The sequence below is a fragment of the Balaenoptera ricei genome, chromosome 14 (assembly GCF_028023285.1).
Source record: "Balaenoptera ricei isolate mBalRic1 chromosome 14, mBalRic1.hap2, whole genome shotgun sequence".
In the NCBI taxonomy this organism is placed as follows: domain Eukaryota; kingdom Metazoa; phylum Chordata; class Mammalia; order Artiodactyla; family Balaenopteridae; genus Balaenoptera; species Balaenoptera ricei.
The window spans coordinates 9209600-9232286 of NC_082652.1; the positions used below are offsets into that span (position 1 = coordinate 9209600).

Here is a 22687-nt window from a genome sequence, read left to right on the forward strand (position 1 = left end):
CATTTTATAGATGAGGAAACTGAGGCACAGAGAGTTTGAGCAACTTGCCTAAGGCAAGAGCTGGTAACTGGTGGAGCCAGGATTTGAACCCATGGCTCCAGGGTCCATGTTTTCAATCAGCAGGTTATGAGCAGTTTAGGAGGAAGAAAGAAAGAAAGAAAGGGAGAGAGAGAGGGAGGGAGGGAGGAAGGAAGGAAGGAAGGAAGAAAGGGAAAAAGAAAGGAAGGAAGAGAGAAAGAGAGAGGAAGGAAGGGAGGAAAGAGAGGGAGAAAGAACGAAAGAAAGAAGAAAGAGAGAGAGAAAGAAAGGAGGGAGGGAGGGAGGAAGGAAAGAAGGAAAGAAAGAAGGGAAGAAAGAAAAAGCAAGCTCGCTTCAGCAGCACATATACCAAATTTGGAACGATACGGAGAAGATTAGCATGGCCACTGTGCAAGGATGACATGCAAATTTGTGAAGCGTTCAATATTAAAAAAATTTTTTTTGAAGGAACTAATTTTTTTAAAAATTTATTTATTTTTGGCTGCATTGGGTCTTCATTGCTGCGCGCAGGCTTTCTCTAGTTGCGGCGAACAGGGGCTGCTCTTCGTTGAGGTGCACAGGCTTCTCGTTGCGGTGGCTTCTCTTGTTGCAGAGCATGGGCTCTAGGTGCACAGGCTTCAGTAGTTGTGGCATGCAGGCTCAGTAGTTGTGGCTCACGGGCTCTAGAGCACAGGCTCAGTAGTTGTGGTGTATGGGCTTAGTTGCTCCACGGCAGGTGGGATATTCCCGGACCAGGGCTCAAACCTGTGTCTCCTGCATTGGCAAGCGGATTCTTAACCACTGTGCCACCAGGGAAGCCTGTTCCATATTTTTAAAAGACAGCCTCTTCAATAAGTGGTGCTGGGAAAACTGGACAGCTACATGTAAAAGAATGAAATTAGAACACTTCCAAACACCAAACACAAAAATAAACTCAAGGTGGATTAAAGACCTAAATGTAAGACCAGACACTATAAAACTCTTAGAGGAAAACATAGGCAGAACACTCTTTGACATAAATCGCAGCAAGATCTTTTTTCACCCACCTCCTAAAGTAATGAGAATAAAAACAAAAATAAACAAATGGGACCTAATTAAACTTAAAAGCTTTTGCACAGCAAAGGAAACTATAAACAAGATGAAAAGACAACCCTCAGAATAGGAGAAAATATTTGCAAACGAAGCAACTGACAGAGGATTCATCTCCAAAATATACAAACAGCTCATGCAGCTCAATATCAAAAAAACAAACAACCCAATCCAAAAATGAGCAGAAGACCTAAATAGACATTTCTCCAAAGAAGACATACAGGTGGCTAACAAATACATGAAAAGATGCTCAACAACATCACTAACTGTTAGAGAAATGCAAATCAAATCTACAATGAGGTATCACCTCACCCCAGTCAGAATGGCCATCATCAAAAAAAATCTACAAACAGCAAATGCTGGAGAGGGTGTGGAGAAAAGGGAACCCTCCTGCATTGTTAGCGGGAAAGTAAATTGATACAGCCACTATGGAGAACAGTATGGAGGTTCCTTAAAAAACTAAAAATAGAACTACCATATGACCCAGCAATCCCACTACTGGGCATATACACAGAGAAAACCATAATTCAAAAAGACAGGGCTTCCCTGGTGGCGCAGTGGTTGAGAGTCTGCCTGCCAATGCAGGGGACAGGGGTTCGAGCCCTGGTCTGGGAAGATCCCACATGCCGCGGAGCAACTGGGCCCATGAGCCACAATTACTGAGCCTGCGCGTCTGGAGCCTGTGCTCCGCAACAAGAGAGGCCACGATAGCGAGAGGCCCGCGCACCGCGATGAAGAGTGGCCCCCGCTTGCCACAACTAGAGAAAGCCCTCGCACAGAAACGAAGACCCAACACAGCCATAAATAAAATAAATAAATAAAATTTAAAAAAAAAAAGAAAAGAATATACACTGACATGGAAAAAAATGTTCATGATGTATTGAGGAGTAAAAAAAAAAAAAACTGCATACCACAAAAAAAAAAAAAAAAAAGACATATGCACCGCAATTTTCATTGCACCACTATTTACAGTAGCCAGGACATGGAAGCAACCTAAATGTCCATCAACAGAGGAACGGATAAGGAAGATGTGGTATATATATATACAATGGAATATTACTCAGCCATAAAAAGGAACAAAATAGGGTCATTTATAGAGACGTGGATGGACCTAGAGACTGTCATACAGAGTGAAGTCAGAAAGAGAAAAACAAGTATCATATATCCTAATATCGTATATCATATGTTAACGCATATATGTGAAATCTAGAAAAATGGTATAGATGATCTTATTTGCACAGCAGAAATAGAGACACAGACACAGAGAACAAATGTACAGATACCAAGGGGGGAAGGGGGAGAGGGAGGAATTGGGAGATTGTGATTGACATATATACACTATTGATACTATGAACAAAATAGATAACTAATGAGAACCTACTGTATAGCACAGGGAGCTCTACTCAGTGCTCTGTGGTGACCTAAATGGGAAGAAAATCCAAAAAAGAGGGGATATATGTATACGTATAGCTGATTCATTTTGCTGTACAGTAGAAACTAACACAACATTGTAAAGCAACTATATGCCAATAAAAATTAATTGAAAGAAAGAAAGAGGGAGAAAGAAAGAGTCAGGGAGGAAGGGAGGAAGGAAAGAAAGAAAGAAAGGTGAAAGGGAAGGAGGGAGGGAGGGAAGAAGGGAGAAAGGGAGGAAAGGAGGAAGAAAGAAAAAGAAAGAGAAAAAGAAAGACTCCATCAAGGGTCGTGCCTTCCCTGGCCAGCTGGTCCCACAGGAAGTTGTGGTCTGTTTCAGAGCCAGGCCCAGCCTCCTGGGTCCCCACCTTCCCTGCAGCTGTGTAGCAGCCCAGGGTTGCTCAATAGGCTGGGAAGATCATTGTTGCCCACGAACTTGCTTTGGTCATGGGGAGGGAGCAGTAGAAGACAGCTTTGAATGTCAGAGAGACCTTTGGGATCAGCATTCCAACCTCTGCTTCTCTGCTGGGCAAACTGGGGTCTCAAGAGTACAATCTCAGAGCTCCTGAATCCAGCCCAGTCTAGAACAAGAAAGATTACTCTGCCCCAGTATTCCAGAGTGTACATTCTCACAAGTCTGTGAGCCAGTAACCTGGGCTTTCTGGGGCCTTTTGTGTTTTCCTATCAAGGAAGGATTCTGGCCAGAGAGCCCTTGAGAACAGTTTTATGCAAGGCTGTGGCCACGGAACAGAGCCAATCCATTTTTATACAAAAGAAGTCTGGTGTTATCGAGCTCATACCAGGTGCCAAGCAGTGTGCTAAGAATTCCACGTGCATCCACACCTCCAATGGTATATAGTGAAGATCTTGTCTCTATTTGATGTAATTTGTTCCCCTTCTTACCAGCTGTGTGACCTTGGGCAAGTCCCTTCATTTTTCTGAGCTTCCATTTCCGTTTGACGTTAGAAAGATGAAGGTACTTGTCCAAAGTCACATGCTTATAAGAAGGAAAGACAATTCTTCCATCCACAAAACTTTCCTGAGTTCTTAATATATGAAAACTTATAACTATTTTGGGGCAGGAAGTGGGCAGAGCTGATTACGACTCTACTGCTGCTCTCAAGGAGATTACAATCTCGAGAAGGAATAGCAAATGTGTTGTTTTTTTTTTTTTTCTTGACAGAATGCTAGAATCAGCGGGTAATGGCTACCTGCCTGGACTCCTGCATCCTGGATCTGCGGGGAAGGAGTTCCCGGATTGATTAGTGATGTCTGCCGCAGGATCCAACGTGATGATCTAAGTACCAGTGGCCAGAAGGGGACTGTTAAGAACAAAGGGAGGGTCTGCGTGGAGTTCTGCAGGGGTGGGGGAAGGAGAGAGGGGAGACAACCGTTTGCACTTGAGAGAAAACTCATTGGAGATGGTAACCGTGCTCTGAGGGGAAAAGGGTGCACTGTGGCTGTGAACACGTGTGTGGCGTAGTAGCTATCCAAACTGGAGGCCAGCAGACTAGAGAGGGCACAGGCTCTGGATGAAAAGAAACCTGAATTCAAGTGCTGACTCAGTCACTTTTTAATGTGTGACTTGGGACATATCATTTAACCTCTCTGAACCTCAGTTTCCTCTTCTGTTATTGGGTTGATTGCTGAGTGCTTACTCTTGCTATAGTGACCACTGACAACAATAATCCAGGGAGGTAATATCGTCAGCGCTTCTCCTTGCTGGGCTCCTGGGTTGGCGTTCACTCCATAGCCTGTGAAAACTGGTGCCCTCTGGTGCCACAGTGTGAATGACTACCTCCTGGAGTTGTGTGACATGGCCGCCTGGATGAAGGAACAGAGGCCCAGAGAGGTTAAGTCACTTGCCCAAGTCACACAGCTAACACATGGCAGAGGTGGGATTTGAGCTCAGGTCTGTCTGCTCCACAGCCCAAGCCTGTAACCAGCATGACCTCCTGCCCACGAGCGATTTGCCAAACCTGGAGAACAGTTCAGCCTCTATGACAGTTTGAACTTTGGGAGATTGATGAAGTCATGTAACTTCCCCACCTGGATTTTCCTGCAGGGATAGGTAGCCAATGAACTCACTTTCATGCCTGTGAAAATCCCGAGCATAGTGCCTGGTGCACAGTGAGAGTAACTCAGAGTGGTGAGGTTGAGGGCTGCTGGGAGACTGAACCCCACTCTGAAACTAAGTGTGAGAAGGGCAACCCTAAAAGAAAGAGGATGGCAGTAGAATTTTCAATGAGAGGGAAGCAGATGAGTTCTTGGGCCTGGGGAAACAGACTTGGGGGTGAGAGCGGTGCTCAGCTGTCAGAAGGGCTACTGGTGTATCCACCTGCAGGGGTGCCAATCAGTTAGGGTCCCACAGGGGACATGGGGGTAACTGATGATCATTAATGAAGGGCTTGTAACAGCTGTGAGCAGGAGAAAGGGAACCAGCAGCGGGTGGTGACACTTCTGGGACTGGCAGGAGCGGGGAGCCCGGGGCCCGAAGGCACGAAGGGAAAGGCTGCTCTGGGAACTGGTGAGAGCTGTAGCTTTACGAAGGAGCCGGGCTGTAGGGAGACAAACGCAGCCTCATCCAGGCCGCCTGCATCCAGACACCATGGGGGCGGCCCCCCAAACCTCACAGACTGAGAGGGGTCAAAGGGATACTGGGGTGCCCTTACCACAAGAAAGTAGGAAAACTCGACAGACGTTCATCACACAACCCTGACCGGATGATTTGTGAACATTCTGGCAGCTCTCAAATTCTTTAATTTGATGACCATTGACTCGATCAGCTTTTATTTTCTGGGACATCAATTTATGTGGAATCTGGTGGAGCTTTCAAATGATGCAGATTCAGGGTGGGTAGCTGGGGGGATGGGGAAAAGGGGTTAAGAGAGGCGTGTTTATCTACAGCCTGACATCAGGCGGCCTCCGTGTTCAAGCCAGAGAGTTTCCCAGAAGGTGAAAAACACACCATCCCCAAAGTCCCTGCTGTTATTAATCAGCAAATGTCTCAGCAGCAGGTGTGCATGAGTGAATTTTGGGGTCACGGCAGGTAATCCGGTCTGGCCAGGCCGTAGCAGGTGACCTGACTGTCTGCCTGATCCTGAGCCACTGGATAAGGGGATTAATCTAAATCTCTTGGAGGAGAGGACGTTTTTCGAGAAAGCCTGGGACCCAGAAAATGAAAGCTGACTTAGTGACCTCAAACTCTGTTCCCTGGGATCATTTAGAAAAGGTGCCGTTGCGGTTGAGACCCCCAGGGATGCAGGGGCGGAAAACACGGAGCTCAAAGGGTCTGGGAGGAATGGAGATAGAAAATCAGGGAGATAGAAAATCCGGGGAGTTCATGCCCTTCTCAAGGGGGCAGTTAAGACTCAGTGCTAGTTGACGGTCACTGAATAGAGCCAGATGGGCTGGATTTGGAGCCTGGCTCTGCCTCTTACTCATTGTATGACATTGGGCAAGTCACTTCCTCTCCCTGTGACTCAGTTTCCTCATCTGTAAAATTGGACAATAATAAAACCCACTTCATAGAGATGTTCTGTATGAATGAATGTTTGCAAACACCTAGAACAGTCCCTGGTATGTAGTAAAAAGCACTATATATAATGTTTGCTAAATAATTAGATAAATAAGAATATAGGTTATTTGTCGTCAGATCGTCCAATCTTTAAAGGGAACTAAATCTGGAAATCTAAGTTTTAATAATCATATTAATGGCAAACACTCAGGCAGTTTCGAAACACCTTAAATATTGACTGAATGTTGTAAGGTAGATACTGTTATTATCCCCATTTTACAGATGGGGAAACTGAGGGGGTCACATGTTTTGTCCTAAAGTTACATACTAGCAAGTGGTAGAAATGGAATATAGGGTGACCAACCGTCCTGGTTAAAACCAGGACACTAGAAGCCCCACCTCCCAGGAAACTCTTCAGTCTGGGAGAACCAGGACTGTTGATCACCCTAGCTTCAAACCTGGTCAGCCTGGCTCCAGCATTCTGCTCTTAGCACCGTACTCTATCTTCTTTTGCATGAATGCTCCTGATTTTTAAGTGTTGGCCACTGTGGGCCAAACAATTTGCAATTCCTGAAAGAATCTGATATTCCCTTGCATCAAATTTCCCACTTGTTACACAGAAGTGCCTGTGTTTCCTCATCTGTAGAATGGGAAAAGAATAACACAGACCTCATAGGGTTGTGTTGAGGATTAAATGAGTTCAGGTACTTAAGGCACTTAGAATAATGCCTGGTATGAAGCAAGTGCTATATAAATCTTTGCATGTATTATTGCTGTTCTTAAACAGACATTATCAAGACCCTCTCAGACTTCCTGAATTTGAATCTCCTGGCTTGAGGTCTGGGCATCTGTTGTTGTTGTTGTTGTTGTTGTTTTTAATACCAAGTTCTCCAGGCAACCAGGTTTGGGAGTCAGCAATCCTGGGGTCAAGTCTGAGTAGTACAATTAATGCTCTGTGTGACCTTGAACAAGTTTCTTCACCTCTCTTTCTTCCCTTTGCAAAGGACCAGGAGTCCTGCCTCTCTCAGAGGGTTAATGTTTAGAGGCTTCTAGAACCTCTTGGAAAGGGAAAACATTTGATATAAGGCAGGTGAGGAGGTAAAGAAGTAAGAAGGGAAGCCCCACATTGCACTTGGAGGGGACTTAGGATTCAGGCCTGGGGTCTAGGCTACAGGATAGTCAGGATGGACTAGGCTATGCTGAGTGACAAAGAGCCCCAATAACTCAGTGGCAAGTGTTTGTTTCTCACTCTCACGCCACATGCTAGTTATTAAGCTGCTGTCTCTCAGCTCCAAAGCTGCCCTCCCATACGCTGCTCTGTGATGCTGGGGCTGGGACCCCACTAGCCACATTCCTGGTTTGTCAGCTGCTCCTGGTAGGCTCTCCAAGCTCTGGACAGCCTGGAGGAAAGAGAAGGGACTTGCTCCTTCCTTCTGTTGTCTGTTCAGGTCAAGGTCACCCAAGCAACACTTCTGCATCCTGGCAGTGGCTACTGGTTCCAGTCTCTGGGTTTTTTACACACACCCCTGGATCCAGCCTCCTTGTGTCCCCACAGTGCCGAGCACTCCCCACTTTGAGGTCTGAGTCCCAGCTCTGAGGGGGTCTCTCTTCCAAGGCTCTGGGTTCTGACACTCCAACCTCCACCCTTTGTCCACTGGCCCCAGGGACAGTGGCTGCTTCCTGTATTAGCATCTCTGTGTTGCCTAGTTGCTCTCCTGTGCGTTTTCAGCCCTCCAACATTCAGTCTAATTCTCTGTTAAAATGACTGCAGTGGTTTCCTTTTTTCTGTCAGCCACCCTGACCCACACACTCCATGCATACTATGAAGCAGAGCTCACTCTGAGACCCAAGCTAAGGGAGCAGCCCACCTGGAAATTGCCAGGCAGAGTGGCGGAGGGGAGAGAGCCTGATGGACCACACACTAGCTCTTCAAGCTTCTGCCCAGAAGTAATGCGTCACTTCTGTCCACATTTCATTGGCCAGAGTAGGTCACGTGACCACATCTGAGTTCAACACGGGATGGGCAGTGAATATTTATGATCAGCAGTACAGCCTACTAGTGTGTCCTTGGAAAGACCGAGAAACTATACTCTTTTCTCCTTCCTGACAGTCAACCCTAATCAGATCCCTAATTAGATTTTTCTGAATAATAATAACCAGCAAGTTATTGTGCATTTACTATGTGCTAGCCTAAGCACTGATTTTCAGAGAGTCCATGGGTAGGTAGTTGTTACTCCTATTTCTCAGAAGAGAAGATGAGGCTCAGAGAGGGGACGTGACTTGCCTCAGGCTATAGAGCTCTAAGAGGCAAAGCGGAGATTTACACACGAGTCTGTTAGACTGAAGCCCAAATTCTTCAACTTCTGAACTCTGTGGGGTGTCCCTTCTTGCTCCCATTCCAGAAACCCTGGGGAGGGCGGACAAGGAAAAGCAGGTATTTAAACTGGCTCAGCCCCTTTAATTGGCAAATCCTGCCTCCCACTAAAAGTTGCAGGTTCTCTATAGGGCAGCCCAGTTCTGGAGCTCAGCAATCCAGAAAACTCCCCGTGATTCTGCCCCCGGGAGCCTGCTCCTCTGGCCAGGCCTACTGCTGGCCTTGGCGCTTGGTTTTCACCCTCCAGCTGCCTCGCCCAGCACCTTGCTCAGCCCCAGCCTGGCTCAGGTTCTGCCCAGAGGGCGTTCCCAGGAGGGGAGACAATGCCCAGGGTCTGGGAGCCCATGAGCCTGAGCTCTCCCAGGGCTCTGTCACCCCTCGACATTCAAGGGACACTGGGCTGTGCTTGGGGCAATAGCCACTTGAGTCTTGTCCCAGCAGACAATTTCCTCAGTTAGAATATAAGCTCCTAGAGGTCTGAACTGTGTCTTTGTATCCTCCGCACAGTATTATTGACAGCTGATGCCCTCAGGCACCCCAGGCACCAGGCATCATGCCTATTTCAAGGGTACCTGGGATTTGTTTTAATCAGGTGTGGTAAGACACACAGACGTGGAAATGACTGCCATGAAGGAAGAAGTTTATACTCTCACATCCCTAGAAATAGGCACAGCAGACACAGATGTTTAAAAAGAACTCACTTCTCCTGTGTTCCTTCTTTACTCACACTATTACCACACTCACAACACTTCTGACACCAGATGTGTGAGTTTTTTTCCCACACCATGCAATTCTCTGTGATGCCAGCTGGGTGTCCTACAATTTTTTTTTTTAATAGGTATTTTTTATAGTGGGTAATGTGAAGACTTCAGATGAAATAGATTGAGAAACTGATTGGAAATTGAATGCAAACTAAGACCACTTGACTGTTACTGAAATGAATAGCCCAGTTTGCTTTTTTTTTTTTTTAAAGAAATTCACGTTCTTTTATTTATTTATTTATTTATTTATTTATGACTGTGTTGAGTCTTCGCTTCTGTGCGAGGGCTTTCTCTAGTTGCGGCAAGTGGGGACCACTCTTCATCGCGGTGCGCGGGCCTCTCACCATCGCGGCCTCTCTTGTTGCGGAGCACAGGCTCCAGACGCGCAGGCTCAGTAATTGTGGCTCATGGGCCCAGTTGCTCCGTGGCATGTGGGATCTTCCCAGACCAGGGCTCGAACCCGTGTCCCCTGCATTGGCAGGCAGATTCTCAACCACTGCGCCACCAGGGAAGCCCGGTGTCCTACAATTTAACTCAATTCTGACACCGTCTAGCTGGAGCCCCATGACACTGCCCCCCACTTCAGGTGCCAATTGCCAAGTCATAGGTCCCCAGGTTACCCACAACTTCTGTCCAACTTGGCTATACATCAGAGGTTCCGATGACCTCCTCCCCCTTGGATTCGATTATTTGCTAGAACAGCTCACAGAACTCAGGGAAACACTGACTTACGTTCACCAGTTTATTATATAATAAAGGATATAACTCAGGAACAGCCAGATGGAGATGCATAGAGCAAGGTATGGGGGGAGGGGTGCAGAGCTTCCATGCCCTCTCTGAGAGCATATCACCCTCCCAGCACCTCCACACGTTCACTAGCCTGGAAGCTTTTCAAACTCCATACTTTGGGGATTTTTATGGAGGCTTCATCACATAGGCACGTTTGATCGTTAACTCCATTTTCAGGCCCTCTCCTCCTTCTGGAGAATGGGGGGGAGGGGCAGGCTGAAAATTCCAAGCTTCTTATTATGGGTTGGTTATTCTGGTGACCAGACCCCATCCAAAAGGCCACCACAAATCACCTCATTTGAACAAAAGACACACCTCTCACCCAGTAAATTCCAAAGAATTTAGGAAATCTGTGTCAGGAACTGGGATCAAGATCAAATATTAGGGCAAAAGATGTGCTTAATGCTCTTCTCACTTAGGAAATTCCAAGGGTTTTAGGAACCCTGTGTCAGGAACCAGGGGCAGAGACCAATATATGTATTTTTCTATTATTTCACAGTGTAGGGAAAGGCACATGGGGAAGCACCAGGGTCAGTCAGGAGGCAGAGGGAGTGTGGGGAAAACGTGGGCAGGAGGTTTTACTGTAGTTTCTGCAGGAAGAAACGTGCAAGGCAGAGTAAGCAGGCTGAGAAGGTTTAGGATTGGCTCATTTGATTACTTATAGCAGGCTCTAGGGTGCAGGTTCCTTCCCCAGTTGTCTGGTACCTGGCCCTGGGGTGATTAAGGCAGGGGGATATTGGCCTGGAGCTAAGAGCTTGATAAAGTAGATGGTTGGGGCGTGGGCTTTGGATTGGTTGGTTTGCAGGGGAAAGGCCCACTCCCAGGTGAGTTGTTTGCTCTCTCTAGGAATTAGCTAATCTTGAGAGGGGCAGTCCTTTCTAGTGTCAGCAAGGCCCCGAGATGTCAAGGCATCAGAGTAAAAAGATATGCTTACTACAGAGCCTTACAAGTATCATATCGCTCGATATTTGAAACCAATCTACTATATCAGTTGGCGTGAGTTCAGCAGCCAGTAACAAAAGAACTAATTAATAGAGGCTTAAGAAATAAGATGTTTAATTCAACCTGACATAACAAAAAGTCTTGAGGAGGAAGCTTCCAGCTTTAGTTAGGCAACTCAACAGTATCCTCCAGGACCCAGACCTTTTCTCTCTTTTGCCTTTTTTCTGTTCAGCATGTTGGTGACGTGGCTCCGTATAATCCCAAGAAGCTGACTCAGCTCCAGGCATCAAAGCCCCGCAGAACACGGTCCCAACGAGATGGAAAGGTCTTTCAGTTATCCGTCGCTGTGCAACCGACCATGCCAAAACTTAGTGGCTTAAAACAACAAGTTATTATTTCTTACACTTCTGTGGGTTGACATGAGTACAGCTGGGGGGGTTTTCTGTCCCACATGGTGTTGGCTGGGGCCATTCACTGAAATGCATTCAGCTGGCAGCTGAGCCAGGCTGGAAGATCCAAGAAAGCTTCACTCACATGTCTAGGGCCTTGGTGCTCTTCCACGTGGCCTCTTTATGTGGCTACTTGGGGTTCCTCACAGCATGGTGGTCTCTGAGTAATGAAGTGTCTTTCACGGTGACTGGCTTCCAGGGCAAGAGTGGAGGCTGCCAGGCCTTCTTAAGCCCTACGCCTGGAAGTGGCACAGCATCACTTCTGCAGCATTCTATGGGTCAAAGCAAAAGTCACAAGGCCAGCTCCAATTCAAGGGGAGCTGTTATCCGCAATAAAAGTAAGAAAAGGAAGGAACCAGAGAGTAGATATTGGGGAGGCAAATGGCAGGATCTGCCACAGTGAAGCATCAGTTTCCCCTTGAAGAGGTGGCCAGACAGAGACTATCTTTCCTTAGAGCAGTTGAGTGGCACGGCGGGTGTGTACTACTGCTTGGGGCACCAGGGTAATATAGTGGCATCCAGAGTCTTCTCTTTCCCTCTCCCTCTCTCTCCTAGCTCAGCGTGCTCTACCTGCTCATTGCCTCGCCCACAGGGGTGGGACCATGACAGGGAGAGGATGATAGCACATATGGGGAGGGGGGAGAGCCCAGTTATTTGCTTTTTCAAAAAGACCGAAGCATTTGGCACCGCTCCTGGTGCCAAATTGAAATTAATGCTGGCTACACTCCCAGCCTGGCTCCCATCCCCTCCGGAGGGCAGAGTCTCTGCAGCACTGAATCCAGGAAGGTCACTTGCTTGTCACAGGGGAAGGTGGGCGAGGGGCTGCAACAGTCAGGGCCCCGGAACAAAACTGAATCCAGTTCAGATGCTCAAGGGACCTTAAAGAAGGGACTGTTCTCAGAGTGTGGGCAGGGTTAGGGGATCAGAGAAGGGAGGTAGAGGCACTGAGAGATTAGCAACAGGGAAGCCATTACCACAGTAAAGGCAGGGAGAAGCAGGGGGAGGAACTAGTGTGACCGAAGCCCAGCGAGGGCAGGAGCTGGGGGAGGCATCTAGACAGAGGCTGTAGTTGTGGAGGTGTGTAGCCGCCAGCAGGGACATGATATTGAAGCAAGGAGGGAGTTTGAAAGAAATGCCCCACCTCTCTCTCCCCCTGCCTTCTGATCTCCTGCTGGTCCTTCCCATTGGCTACACCCAATCAGAAGCCCGAGGGCAAGGGAGCCCATGGGTTATGTGGGCCATACTACTGATTTCTGGGAAACACAGGGCAGGCAGAGGAGGCTGGAGAATGAATTGGGGTGGGGTGGGCAAAACAATACAGTTGTATTATGCAGATGCCCAAAAGATGTGGTTATTTTTGTATAACTATTTTTCAGTACTCCAGAATGTCCCCCATTCATAGACCTGCCACAAGTTACTTAAAAAGTCCTTCTCTTGGGAGTTCCCTGGTGGTCTAGTGGTTAGGACTTGGCACTTTCATTGCTGTGGCCTGGATTCAATCCCTGCTCCGGGAACTGAGATTCTGCAAGCCACTCGGCCAAAAAAAAAAAAAAAAAATCCTTCTCTTGTTCTTCTTTGTAGAGAACTGTTTTATTGAAGAACAATATACATATATAAAAGGGATATGTCAGAAGTGCACAGCTTGATGAATTTTCACAAGAGAGCTTATCCATGTAACCAGATCAAGAAACAGAACATTCCCAGCACCCAGGAAGCCCCCTGAGTCCCCTTCCAGTTATCACCGCCCCAGCCCCCCTCCACCAGAGAGCCTGGATTCTGGCTCCCAATAGCACAGGCTCATTCTCCTGTAGAGATAACGTTACAATGGGCATCTTTGTGTCTTCGGATTTTTTATTTTTTATTTATTTATTTTTTTTGTCATTGACTTGTTTTCTTAGGATGAATCTCCAGATTTAGGTTTCCTGGGTTGAAGGGTGTAAACATGTTTATTGCTCTTGCTGTATGAGGCTGCATTACTTTCTGAAGGATATACAGATTCCTTATCACTCCTTTTCTCAAAAGTCAGCCACTGAGATTATAATTGGTGACTCTGGCTTCAGTAGAAGGGAGCCAGGAGGGAGGCAGTTCTGGATCCCATTAGGGAGGAATCTGAAACTCTAAATACCAACAATGCCTGCTCTCTTGGTATATGATGTTTTTGATTGCAAATGACAGAAGCTGCTGTAGGCAGACATGGAGATTATTGCAGGCAATTAGGCAGTCCGCGATTCCTGGGTGGGTTTGCAGCTCTGCAGCAGGAACAGAACTCAAGTCCCCCCTGCCCCTGGGCCCAGGCACTTCGGCTCACACCTCCGTGCACTGGAGGTTCAGCCAACATTTGGATCTGTTCCCAAATCCCCCAAGCGGACTTCCCCTCACATCTCATTGGCCACCCCCAGATTTCAGTGGGCTCACTTTCTATGAGATTCAGTGCTCTCCACTCAATTCTGCAACACAAATCAGGGTTTTATTAGCAAGGAAGATGTGAGGGAAGGGCTTTGTGTGTGTTCAACCTCTGAGCAGTGCATATACTTGGGGAAAAATAGCTGCCCCAGCCCTGACTTCACACAATCTCTTGGCTCTTGTACCCCACACCTATTAATCAGTCTTTTGTTTCTCAAGGAATTTTTTGTCCAAATTCTGTTTTCTGGGAAAGAAGCTCTGATTTGTCTAACCTGGGTGAGGGGTTCTTGTCCAGTCAGCCATAGCAGAAAGAAGGATATGGTGACACCACATGCCACCAACTTGGAGATTAGGCCACTCGGCAGGGCTGGGCTGGAGTGGGTAGCCTTTGCTGAGTTACCCAAAGACAAAAGAAAGCAGTAGCAAGGGCACCAGTGACGTAGGGACATCCAGAAGCATTTTTTTCCCCCAAACAGTTTGTTATTTCATTTGAGAAAGCATTATGGCAGAAGTCAGAATCCTGTCAGACTACCTGACCCTTATCTTATGGATTAGTACTGGTTTTACTTTCAATGCCATAGGTGGGATGAAATACTTTACAATCTTTTCAGGCTTTAAAGTTCTCAATTTGGCCCTGGCAGTCTGAAGAAATTAAGGCTCAGAGAGGTCAACTGACTTTCCTAAGAGCGTGTAGCACATCAGTGGCAGAGCTAGGACTAGAACCTGGATATCTTAACACCTTGTCCAGTGTTCTCTCCATTATATGACTGTGCCCTCCCGTTTTTTGAGAATTATTTTCACAGTCCCTGTGGAGGGGCCATGGTGCCACCTGATAGCGGCCCCCTGGCCCTTGTTATTGTGCCAACAGTGGACATAAAATCTAGACTGGCCAAATTGGGTTCTCTTTCCTGGGAAGCTGAGATTAAGAAGACATTGATTTCTTTTAAACTGGGTTTCAAAATGGGAATTCATAAGAAGCAAGCTGAGGGGAAGAAAAATTTGTCTTGAAAATAAGAGGCCAAGTTGAGAGACCGGGTGATTCCAGAGGGAGAGCTGGAGAGAGGAACTGCCTTGATTTCTGACAGCTTTCTAGTTCTTGGTTCTTGTTCCTCAAGGGGATCTTCCTCCAGCTTACATGCAATAACCATGATATTCATATAATTTAGCATGCTTTTGGCTGCAAGTAATGGGAATCCAGACTGGCTTAAACGATAAGAAAATGTATTAATTCCTTTAACAAGAAGTGCAGAACCAAGGTGGATTTCAGGTATGGTATGATTACAGTTCCAGCTACACTGTTCTGCAATTCTGTCTAGGCTCTTCCCTCCATAATGTGTTGGCTTTGCTCTCACATTGCCTTCCCTTATGGTTACAAGAGGGCTGCCAGCAACAATAGGGGCAACATGCTTCCTTATTGTCATCCATAGAGCTAGAATAGAACATCTTTCCAGCCCTGGACTGTAAGTCCTTTCTTTCTGTCTGATTAGGCCATTGTCAGTTATGTGCCTATTCCTGGACCAGTTGCAGTCTCCAGGAGAATGCTATGCACAGATTGGTTTAAAATTAGGTTCCAGGTCCAATCATTGGCAAGGAGGATGGGATGGCTGTGATGGGCTAAGAGTAATTGAGAGCTATCCTGGAGATGTGTGTGAAAATCAATTTCTCTTGGCCATGTAGGCTGAATGGGAGAGGGATGGTTACTTGAACAAATTGGGATCTGTTGGGAAGGAGGAAGGGGGAACAGATGCTGGAGAGCCAAAAAAAAAAACCATTTTGAGTTATTTCAGGTGGGTTTCTGATCCTTGTTGTCAAAGAGTCACTTGGACAATCAACTTCCTGGTCTGTGGCGAAATGCCTTCGCCCAGCCCCTCTGCATCCCGATTCTCATTTTCTCCTCCATTCTGTAGACTCTGCTGTCATCAACATTTCCCACCGCTAGCTCATCATTTTGGCAAGCTGGCATCTCACTCTGCTCCAAGCCCGGCTGATGGAGCTGAAGATCCCTTTAGCAGAATTGATTCTGGCATGTTCTAATTTAAAAAGCCTTGCACTTCTCTGCATGGAGGCTGCTGAAATCTGTGCCCATAAAAGCAGAGAGTAAATTCTTCTGAGGAAAGCCTATTTTTAACAAGTCCTGAACCTAATTGAACTTAATCATTTTTCAGTCGTTGACACTTGAAATTATGAGTCATTGGGCTATATATGGAGCTGAGGGCTAGAGCAGCCGTTTAAATATCATATAGATGGTAGATATCAGCTTCCAGAAGTACTTCTCAGGTTTGGAGCTGTGGTTTCACTCAGAATTGTGATAAAGCATGGGTCTCTAGAGACAGCCCTGGGTTCAAATCCTGAATCCCCCACTTACTGCAAAAGTCACTCTATTTCTCAAGCCTCAGTTTCCTCATCTGTATTGAAAACAATCTTTTTTTTTTTTTTTTGGCCACAACGCATGGCGAGTGGGACCTTAGTTCCCTGAACAGGGATTGATCCTCTGCCCCCTGCAGTGGAAGCACGGAGTCCTAACCACCGGACTACCAGGGAATTCCCTCTTCATCTGTAAAATGAGGCTGGCAACACTTGTCCCAAAACATTTTGTGTGAATCATCAAGGCCTGACATGAACCTGCTTATGATCATTATTTATTCTACTTTTCATTAATATTCATGTTTTCTTGCAGAAATGTTAATGTGTTTGATTTTGACATGTTGCCCAAATCCCATTAGTAAAATATAATGTCCCACTAACTTCCCTCATGGTTACAACATGGCTGCCAGCAACATCAGGGGCAACATGCTTCCTTGTGCACCATATCACCTTTCTGAAACCAAAAACACAATAACTTCTAAAACACATCTTGTCCCAAGAGTTTAGGTATAAGAGAATGGAGAACTTAGTAAGACTGAGCTACAATTCACTCAAGGGGTTAGAGGTAAGGTGGAAATCACATGCATCAAAATTACCCTAGAAAACCAGTACCCCTAATCATTTCCCTTCAGTAATGTGGCTGCTTCTTGAGTTTAGCCAGCCCCAGAGGAAGTGGTTGGCTTATGTTTCAGGGCCATTTGTATGAAAAAATGTCTATCTTTAAACCATCAAATGTGGTTAGGCCAGTGAAAAAGGCTCATGCCAGGAGTCACAGGTGACCTGGATCAGACTGGGGTGCCCATGTCAAGCTCACAGAGCGTGGGGTGGGTGCTCCTAAAGAAAATTGATGGACAGATTCCCCTGCACCCGTGGTTATTTGTCTCAAGTTATCGCTCTCTTTTTTTGCAGAGCAGAAAGATCCGGGTTCTGGACTTCCCTGGTGGTGCAGTGGGTAAGAACCCGCCTGCCAATGCAGGAGACACAGGTTCAAGGCCAGGTCCGGGAAGATCCCACATGCTGCGGAGCAACTAAGCCCGTGAGCCACAGCTACTGAGCCCACGTGCCACAACTACTGAAGCACGTGCGCCTAGAGCCTGTGCTCCGCAGCAAGAGAAGCCACCGCAATCAGAAGCCCACGCACTGCAACGTAGAGTTGCCCCCGCTCGCCACAACTAGAGAAAGCCGGCGGGCAGCAACAAAGACCCAAGCAGCTACAGCCAAAAATAAATAAATAAATAAATTTATTAAAAAAAAAAAAGAGAGAGAGAGAGATCTGGGTTCCTTTGTAGTGCATGTTAAGTATGTATCCAGCAGGGTTGCTGTAAGTACGCGTGAGTGTGAGATGGGTAGTAGGGAGACAGTGAGAGGACATGCGGGTGAATGAGAGAGGAGATGGAACGGCCATTGAATGGCGGTGTGAGTGGCCGAGTCAGGGAAAGAGAGCGGTGATTGAGTCAAGAAGTTAGTGGAGTGAGGGTTAGAGGCTAGTCTGGTGAGGGGTCGCCGCGGGGGAGGAGCGGTCGTTGAGGAGTCTGTCGTTCCCCCCCCCCCAAAAAAAACCACTTTTCCTCTCACCAGCTGCTCTGGTCCTCACTTAAGGGCCCTGGACCCTCCTAGCACCTTCCAGGGGAAAACGCCCCGTCTGTGCGAGTCACAAAGGCGCCCGTTCCAGGGTTCCGAGAACACCCGGACGTGAGAATGGGGGTTGGCTCAGCACAGGCGCGCAGCAATCAGTCCTCCCGGCGCCGTCGGACACGCAGCTGCGGTGGCTGTTGGACACGCGGTGGGAGCCGTCCTGCAGGGCGTCCCTGGTAAGTTTCACAGAGCGCGCAGCCGCGCCTGCTGCTCCACAGCTCCCCCTGCTGGGGAAAGCAAAGACGTGGCGGCTGCCCCTCTCCCCTTCAGACGTTTAGCTGCCCCTAAACCTGGAAAATATCTTGGCCCCCCTCAATTAAACGTAAATAAATTACAGTGTGTAAAATAACTCCAAAGAAAGTACAACAAACTTCCATTTCCCCCCGTAACGATCCCAATTTTTAAAAATCTGTGGGTGTTTCTGCACCTCTGCTTGATTAGTGCTCCAAGCACATGTTTAAACCATGTTATGCACGCAGCCTTGGCTTCATTTTTTTTTACAGGATCCTCCTCTCTCAGACTTGGCATTTATAATCCACGTAGTGGCCTGTCCCAGGGGCCCTGCAGAGCCCTTCAGGGGTCAGGATTTTCTTTTAAGTTCAGATTGTTAAAATTCAGAAGCAGAGAAGGATTCAGCCTCCTCTACCCCAGCTAATTAAATATTAGACAATAAAGTCTTCTCCCGCCTGGGAGGAGACTTTATTCATTTAAATAGTATTTGCTAAGAGCTTATCATGTGCCCAGGACTACAGATACTGTAGTGGATAGACTGAGGTCCAGGGAGCAGGAGGCATGTTTGTGATGCTCCCTGACCTGGACCTCTAGATTTCTTAGCACTTTCCAGCGCACACAAACGGGCAGCTTTGAGATTCGTCCCAGGAACTGCATACTCAAGTTCCTGCTGGCTCCAGGCGGTTACAGGAAATGTGGGAATTGAGGGGAAGAGGAGTTAGGCAATGGGGAGGAATGAAGCCTGCAGCCAGTAGTGTGACTGCATGACCCATATTCACATCTTAAAACACTGCCTGCTAAAAAGAACTGAAGGCAGGTTGAATTTGCCCTGTGGGCCTCAAGTTTGAGACCCCTGACTAAGAGGGTGGTGTGCCAGGGCCCAGGACACCTTGCAGGTGCTCTCTGAAGGCCCAGTTGTGAGAATGGGGGTCGATCTGTTCCCAGGGAACAGAGTGGGTCCAGCCCACAGAGCACAGAAAGGGAAAGGCTTGTGTTGGTGTCTGGAAGCCAGAGAAAAGCCGGTATCCCAGGGGGAGCCTGGTTCTGGGTGTGTGTATGTATCAGCGAAAAGGTAGGAGTTGATGGAGCCTCCAGCTCCTGGGGAAAAACACACAACACAACCAGTTAACTCAAGGGCAAGATAAACTGATACTTGAAAATCCTGATTCACAGACAAGTTACATTCATCAAACACCTGTTATGTGCTAGGCACTGCGCTAAGAGCTTTATATACATTATTTTATGCTGAGTGTGGGGGTGAGTATCCCCATTCTATAGATCAGGAGACTGAGGATCAGAGAGAGAAATCACATTGTCAGTGAATTTCAAGTATACTTTATTTCATGCTTTTAGAAGGGTGCATTACAGATCCACTTAGGATCAAAAGAGCCCTTAAACATAGAAAAGCTCCTGCACCATATGAAATCGGAGCTGCACAAAATTCTAGAATTGAGAGAGTTCCTAAAGTGAGTATCCTTTGCCCAAACCTTATCAGTCTAATAAATCCTGCTATAGCCTCTACCTGTACCTTGAGGGCTCTTCCAGAAAAAATCAAGCTATGGAACCATAGTCTTTATTCCACTTCCCTGCCTGTGGGAATTTTCCAACATTAGATATTTTCCTTCAAATATGATTTACCAAAAATCAGTTAGTCCTCAAACCCTCTAGAGACCCTCTAGAACATATTAGGGAAACGCCAGAGGTCTTACAGTCTCAGCCACTATATTCTTATCACCCAGCAGCTTGAGAATCATTTTCAAGATAGTGGATCATGTAGGGCAGGAACGATCTAGGCTGCAATGAACAAAATACTTGATAAGGGTGCCTTAAACAATAGTGACACTTAGTTATTCCACTTAACAAGAAGCCTAGGGTAGGTGGTTCCAAGGATGGGGCAGTGGCAAACAGTGTCAGTGAGGCCCTAAATTTTCCCCCATATTTCTTCTTTGTTCTCTTTAGTGTGACAGTGATATTTCTCCTCCTGGTCACAGGATGGTTGCTCCAGCACCAACCATTATAACCTTCACAATAATTTCCAAAAGCAAAAGAGAGGGGAACATGGACAAGCTCTTTTTATCACAAAGAAATAGGAACAGACATCTCCTTATGTCTCATTGGCTAGATCTGAGTCACATGTTCATCTTTCAACCAATCATTGACAAAGGGAAATGGGTTACTATGATTAGTGGGAACCAATCATGATTCATCCTCTGGAACTGGGCAGATTGAGGAGGGACAAGCTCAGAGTCCTGTTAGGAAGGAAGAAGTCAGAGTGTTCTTAGAGTCATACTAGCTGCTGTAGCAAAGATGCCCCCTCATTTCATTGACTTAACACAACAGAAATTAATTTCTCTTTTTTGTAACAGTCCAGTGAGGATGTTCGTGGTTGGCAGGTGACTTCTCCACAAGTTGATTTAAGAGACCTGTCTTGTGGCTCTGCCCATCTATGGCTGCACCTCGCATAGATGTCAGATAGGGAAGAGAGGATGGAAATGTCACATCCACTTCTTAAAAAGTCATGGTCTGGAAGTGACACACCTCTCTGCTCACATCCCATGGGTGAGAATTCGTACCTCTGCCTGGGTTCAGGAGGAGCTGGGAAGTGTAACCCCTGGCCAGGCAACTACCTTAGCAACAACTCTTCATGAAGGAGAAGTGACTGTTGGGAGGCAATTAACTTGTCTCTTACAGGCTGATCTTCTTACATCCCTGCTTTTAAGGAATATCTTGGCTTTTCCAGACCTCTTGGCCAGTCACTTCCCAGTGGGTACTGCCCCCTACACTAGACCACACATCAGTCTCTGAACACTCCTTTTATTCACTTGCTTCTCAGCCTTTGCCCAGGCAGTTCTCTTTACCCCAAATTCCTTCCCCACTTTTCTTCTCTGCATGGTGAACTCCTATCAATCCTTCAAAACCCAAATTGAAAATCATCTCCTTTGCGCAGCCTTTTCCACTATTTTACCCTGGGCAGGGTTCATACCACCTTGGAGGTTAACTTATCCCTGAATTCCCTACAATGTTTAGCACATAGTAGGGGCTTAGTTTGTATGTTAAAGAGATCTAGGTACTTCAGGCATGAGAACTCATTTGGTTGCAAGCTATAGAAAACTCATCTCGGATTGCTTTAGGAGAATATGTTGCTTCATATAATTGGACATGACCCAGAGGTATCTTCAGGCTTGGCTATATCCAGGGGCTCAGATGATTCCCCTACGGTTCAATTTCTCTTGATTTTGTCTTCTGTCCTCAGTGATAGCTTTATTCTCAGGCTCCCTGAAGAGGCAAGATGGCTGCCAGCCACTCCCAACCTCATTCACATAGGTTAAAGTGCAGCAGGAAACAGAGTTTCTCTCTTCCTGTGTGTGCAAGCTTAAATTCCACTATTCACTCTGCTTGGACTAGCCAAGGTCATGTGCCCATTCCTGAAATGATCACTCAGGCCAGGGGGCTGGGATTATGCAGACTGGCCAGGGATCTGGCACTCTGATTGACCCATCCAGAGTCATAGGTTCCAATCCAGAAGCTGATGGAGTGGGGTCAACCTCAGGGGCGTAAAAAATGACCAGGAGTAAGGGAGGGAGTGGCTTCCCACCGGAAATTCCAGGTATTGCTACCAGGAGACAGAGGAATGCTGGATGCCCCATAAGCCCACATAAATGTTTTTTATGCTGAACCTTCATCCTATGAAAAGACCCATATCGCACCACATCATAACAACCACTGTTTACTGAAGACTTACCTTGCGCCAGGCTTAGTGCCTTACATGCTGAACAACCTGTGAAGTGGCTTCTAGAATTTCTCCTATTTTCCAGATGAGGAAACCAAGCCCCAGAGAACTGAAATGACTTGCTCAAAGTTACAAGTGGCCAAGGAGGAATTTTTGCTGAGATCTGATGGTTGACACAGCAATGCTTTAAACCACTGCACTGTAGGACCCCTCAGTGGGTGGCAAAGCTAGAAGTTTCTTGTTTAAGAATCTAGCTCCTAAAGCCTGGGAGTTGGGGTGCAGTGGATCTTACAGCCCCATAGGGCTCATAGGGTTAGCATTTTCCCCTTCTTTGAATACCTAATGTCTCTCAGTACTACTGGGTCCTGCTTTAAAAGGGGGGGGGGTGTCCCCACAGCTGAAGCTGGGCGAATTTCGATGTAACCCCATCAGAGGACACACTACCCTGATGCCATCTTGCCCCTCTTCTTTGGGAACACAAGGAGCAAGAGGGCAGACATGCCAGAACCATCTGCCTGGCTCCTAATAATAAATCATGAGAGGAACAGGTTTCAGGCAAACATTGCTTAAAAAAAAAAAAAGCCTCTTCTCACACCCGGGCAGCCATCTGCCGTGTCCTCCTCATGTGCCAAGCTGTGGGAGGAGGAAGGTCTGCGGGGGGTGGGGAAGGGAGAGGGTGCTGCCGGGTCCTGCACCACCAGCAGGGGTGGCTCACAAGTTCTCTTCCTTTCGCCACTGTGGACAGGGTATCGCAGAGAGAGAAAGGAGCACTTGCTGGCTTTGACCTCCCTGGATACAGTGTCTGAGCAAAGGGAAAGCACAATTCCTTCAAGATGCTGACGGTGGGTAACAGTAGCTCCTACAAACAGAGGGCTTACTGTGGGGTCAGGCATTGTGCAGTCCTCTGTACACGTATTAACTCATCTAATCCTGACAACAAATCTATGTGCCCCCATTTTATAGATGAGAGAC

General features: G+C 47.0%; 1 non-coding gene across 1 annotated transcript; it reads left to right on the top strand.

The window, feature by feature from the left end:
- Positions 1-367: 367 nt before the first annotated feature.
- LOC132348305 (U6 spliceosomal RNA) lies at positions 368-470 on the top strand. Its single transcript, XR_009497429.1, has one exon. It is a non-coding gene; the product is annotated as a U6 spliceosomal RNA (small nuclear RNA).
- The last annotated feature ends 22217 nt before the right edge of the window (positions 471-22687 follow it).